Raw genomic sequence first — 5,008 nt, forward strand, 5'->3', positions numbered from 1 at the left:
CCTTCCTCAATGTACCATCTCATTTTCCATACCTCTCCTCATCCTCCCTCTCATGCATTAACTTCAACTTTCAACCGAGTAGAACTTTCCACCTAGTCTTATGTGCTTAGTCTGTTTCTCAGGATCAGTTCCAGGCTACTCTTTTAATAACCACAACTTTTTGAACACTGAATAATTGATAGACAAATATGATCAACAAGAGTATGTCTGGTAGTTAGGAAGTCAACCTGTCTGTTAGATGTCATGTTATTTGTAAGTAGATATCTAAGGGTAGAGTTGATAGGATAGGAGGAAGAGAGATAGGAGAGAACTGTTAGATATGCAGTTATGTTTGTGATTTAGATGCTTGTATGTTTTTTTTATGTTCTATGTGCTGTGTATTATATGTTTTTGTATGTGTATGCATTAGTATGTATTTTTTTTTAATCTAATAAAATTTTTAAAAATAAAAATAAAAAAAATAACTACAACTTTTAACAATCGCTTCTCGGCCTTTTGGCTAAGATCAAGTGTAGTAACAACTTCTGTCATCTTGACCACATTCTGGTATTGTGTGTCCTGGGGCTAGACTACACGTAGATGTATTGTGCAAATTGCTGTGGATTTTCACACATTCACACCAAAGTTTGTCTTCATTTGTGCATATTTGCAGCTATTCTCCCTCTCTCTGACAAAAATGCAGCCACGCGTTCAAAAATGTGCATCCTCATGTAGATGCTGGTAAAAACCACAAAGCCTTTTTCTCTGAAGTTTAAGGTGTTTTTCGCCTCCCTCCCCAAATCCCTGAACTCCCTGCAGGATCACATTCTAATAGACAGGAATGAGGAATATTATAATTGTGTAGATAAACACCCCATTTTCATCTGTGAAATGGAATGTACAACGTCTGGGAGGTAACACAGGTTTTCCACCCCTAGCTCTATTCCTTGCTCCTTGCCCTTCCCAGTAGGCAAAAGAAAACTACTGCAGTTTCTCCTAGCTCTGTTTCTTGGCCACGCATCTCCCAGTTTCCATCCGTGAAATTTTGGAGGGTATGCCATTTTCACTGAAATAGTGGAGGAAGAATACAGTTAAATGTAGAATACTTTCCTTTTACATGGATTGTCAGATTTCCAGTGTAACAACTACATTTTGTTTTTGGGCCAATCCTTCCATCCCAGTTCCCCAACAGTAATCCAGCACAGGAGGAAAGTGTGATGACTCCTCCCAGGCCCAAGATTCTGGTAGGAAGGGTGGGATACAAATGAGCATGAATGGGAGTAATTGGGACAGGATGCTTCATGCTGTGGCCACGATCTGTTGAGGATTGTACACTTCATTATATGTTGCATTTCCTTCTTTTCAGTGTTACACCCACATGGAGATAAAAATGTAGGCTGATGCTTGCTGGTAGCTCTGCTAAGCAGCAAGCCAAATCCATCCATAGGGAAAGCGTCACAGGAAATATGAGTCACAGCCTTCATCCCAGCCAGGACGGCCTGGGAACAGAGAAGCAGCTGGTCAGTTTTGCATTTGGAAAAGAGAAGAGCAATAACTAGGTCCAGGTGGAATTGTGCAGGGAGCCAGGTGGGAGGGGAAACACCTGAAGACAGGCCTTATTCAACCACAGAGTTACGTAATCTTGTGCCAGCCTAGAGTATCCAATGCTGGTTGCCTTCTATTTTGTGAGACATTTTCTTTGTCCAAACACCTGCACAGCAGGGTTTTTTTGTTGTTGTTGCTGAGCCAGTTCCAAGCTTTTTGGCACAATAACTAATAACCATAGCAACTCAGCGGTATACAGCTAAACATTTGAATCTAATTTAGAACATTGGCTGGCTACTTTGGAGGATGGTTGAATGTGTGGCCACTAAAGTACAGACTAACAGAGACAACTTGCTCAGGTTTTTAATTATTTCTATTATATATATGTGTGTGCATGTTCAGCAATTTATTCAACTTAGGCTGGGATCCTGCTTTTTTTTTAAAAGGACAGGTAGAGGGGGGTTTTGTTTGTTTTTTGGTATAGTTTTTATTTCTACTAATGCAATTTGCAAGCCATCCTCCAGTTTATATTCCCAGAGCAGAAATGTACAGAGACTTTCCATGAACTAATGAGTATTCATAGCCAAAGTCCTACAGTTTGGACTTGTGGAAATAGCTGCTGGGTTCCTTCTATCAATTCTTGAGTACCGACACTTTTGTTATTCAAAATACTGTGAAGCTAGACTTCTGAACTGAGCCCTAGATGGGACTACCCTTGATAACTTTTCAGAAGTTTCAGCTTAGGTTACACATAAGCAAAATACTGTTCATCCCATTTAGTCAGTTACTAATTTTTCAGATTTCAGTTTGCAGCACCTCCAAATAATTTTGTACAAAGTGCAACTAAATGTTCAGGCCTGCAAAATTATTTGATTAAAATATGCACTTTAAACCATTTAAATGTTCTAAATTTTATTTATTTATGAAATGGCATTCTAATGCCTTGACATCCTCTTCAAGTCATCCTTGTGTGGACCCATTGTACATTCTTTTCTTCATGGAACATCAACAGCACCTTACTTGTAACTCACACACATCTTTAGTATCCACTCTCTGTATATTAACATACATACAGATTTCATCGCCATGGGAGTAATAACTCTGTGACAAATTAAGCACATACTTTCTGCTCCTCCACCCCACTGAAAAAACCCTGAGAGGCCCATGTTTTACCTAATTCTTCCCATGGTGGCCCTGAGGACAAAAATAGAAGTGACACAGGAGAAGAGATCCCCAAAGAGGGTTCTCTGCAGCTTTAAAAACATTAACAACAGCTGTGAGGGGTGAGAAACTTCAGAACAGTATAATCGCATTTGGGTAGGTTAACCTGTGCCATTCTACCACTTGAAACACTACAACACTACTACAGATGTGATGCCTATGTATTTTTCCTGATAGAGCTTCAGGTTTTCTTCCCGCTTCAGGTAAATAAGTAGGGGGGATTTAACTTCACATAACAGTGCTAGGTAAAATAATAAGCACTCATGTTCTGGAATGTTTCTAAAGCAAATCCTCCTTCACCACCACCCCTTTTAAAGTTTTATTTTCAAAATCACAGCAGTCCCTGGTTGTGTCATGGAACTCTCTATTTCACCTAGTTTGGCTCTCCCTCTGAACCCACTTCTTATTATTCCTTTAAGCGACAATTCTGTGCTAGGTCTGGGTCTGACTGTGTAAGCAAGTGACCTGAAGAATGTGAAAAACCAGACTTTGGTAGCAGCAATCCTGGCCTTTATTTATCCCTATTACAAGTCATGTCAGTGCTATAAAGCCTGGTGGTTTGGATGGAGTGCTGCATAACATAAAGGGCAGAAACAGGGATACTTAGGGCGTGGTACAGTTGTCCAAATATATACAAATAGCAACTCTGATATTAAATTACTGTTATTATGATGCCACAATGAAGCTGCTGGAAAACCAGAGGGAAATATCAGCAAGGTCTGCACCAACAAAAAAGTCCTGGGGGGGGGGACCCTAAGTGTACAACCCTTAAACCTCCCTTTCTCCCTCCCCCCCCCCCTTCTCTCTCTATATCAGTGATGGTGAACCTTTTACAGACTGAGTGCCCAAACTACAACCCAGACCCCACTTATTTATTGCAAAGTGCCACATCCCTCTGGCTTTCTAGTAAGCAACTCTGGCAAACTCTGTGCTAGAGTGACAGCATGTGTGCCCGCAGAGAGGGCTCTGAGTGCCACCTCTGCCACGCGTGCCATAGGTTCACCATCACTGCTCTATATATATATTTACAGTATTTATACCCCGCCCTTCAGCCCTAAAGGAGATAGATAGATAGATATCAGTAAGAACTGAGTAAGTTTAATAACTACAGAACGCCAAGTATGTTGGTAGGGTGGTTAACCAGGAGGCCTTCCAAACTGCAACACTGGGGGTGTAGGTTCCACTTGCAATATGCCATGCTTCCTGAGGCTAGTTCCTTTCAGAGGACCGGTCACACTACACAGTTATAGCAGTATGAATCCACTTAAACTACCATCACAACATCCTACAAAATCCTGGGGTTTATAGTTTGGTGAGGCACCAGTACCCTCTAAATCTAGCCTTCCCTAAACTGCAAATCCCAAGATTTCATATTTCTATATTGTACAGTGTGAAATGGACTGGACTGGTGGCCATTGGCTGAGGACAATGAGAGTTATAGTGCAGCACATCTGGAGGGCATCAGGCTGCTAAACCAGACCCTTGCTTCTAGACTCACCTGAGTCAGTTTGCAGCCTAATCCAGTGGGGTCCTCAGATGTACCTGCTTGCTTTTCATATTAGTGAGTGGTTACCATTCCCTCCTGTGAAAGTAAGTAACTTTCTGTCATTGCGGGCACTGGTGCAGAGCGGGCAAAATGGTTCTTTCATCCCTAAAATCCAGTATCCCATGTTCCATTGACAGGGCTTCCACAATGTAAAGACACTCCCTCTTACCTGGAAGCCCAAGCATTTCATTAGATCTGTTTATGTAGCAGGGGTAGGAATCATGCAGTCCTCCAGATTTGTTGCACTGCATGCAGACCACAGAGTACCCTGTGAGCCACATATAGACACCACAAACCCAGCTAGACTATGTGCAGTGACACAGCTCTGCAACCTTGCGTTGGCAATCACCTAATTTGACAGCTATAAAAAAACGGCAGGGAAAGAAGTCTTTGCTGTTTTTCACTTTGCCAACTGGGTTGAATGATGCCTTACTCAAAGGAGTGTAACAAAATCCCATTGGTTCCTTTGACTAAGAAAAGACAGGAGGAGCGGCCTGCTTAACCCTATCCCTGACTGCCATTCTTCGGATGATCTCAGTTGTCCTAGCTGCATGTCTCCCCATTGTCTTCAAAGCAACCACAGGAAGGGGTAAGGGCTACACGATAAACATCTCTTGAAAGGAAGCAGACCTCTAATCACTTTCTTACTTTTCTTCTTAGTGCACCTCTCCCAAATACCACAAAAACTCAAGTATCTGAACAAAAGCATTTGTTAAG

At 41.7% G+C, this 5,008-nt stretch overlaps 1 pseudogene; it reads left to right on the forward strand.

Annotated features, from left to right (window-relative positions):
- The first annotated feature begins 479 nt into the window (after positions 1 to 479).
- Positions 480 to 635, forward strand: LOC149303479 (U2 spliceosomal RNA; annotated as a pseudogene).
- Positions 636 to 5,008: the final 4,373 nt, after the last annotated feature.

The sequence above is a fragment of the Sceloporus occidentalis genome, unplaced genomic scaffold, assembly GCF_023333645.1.
Source record: "Sceloporus occidentalis isolate IW3139 unplaced genomic scaffold, rSceOcc1.0.p SCAF_14, whole genome shotgun sequence".
NCBI lineage: Eukaryota > Metazoa > Chordata > Lepidosauria > Squamata > Phrynosomatidae > Sceloporus > Sceloporus occidentalis.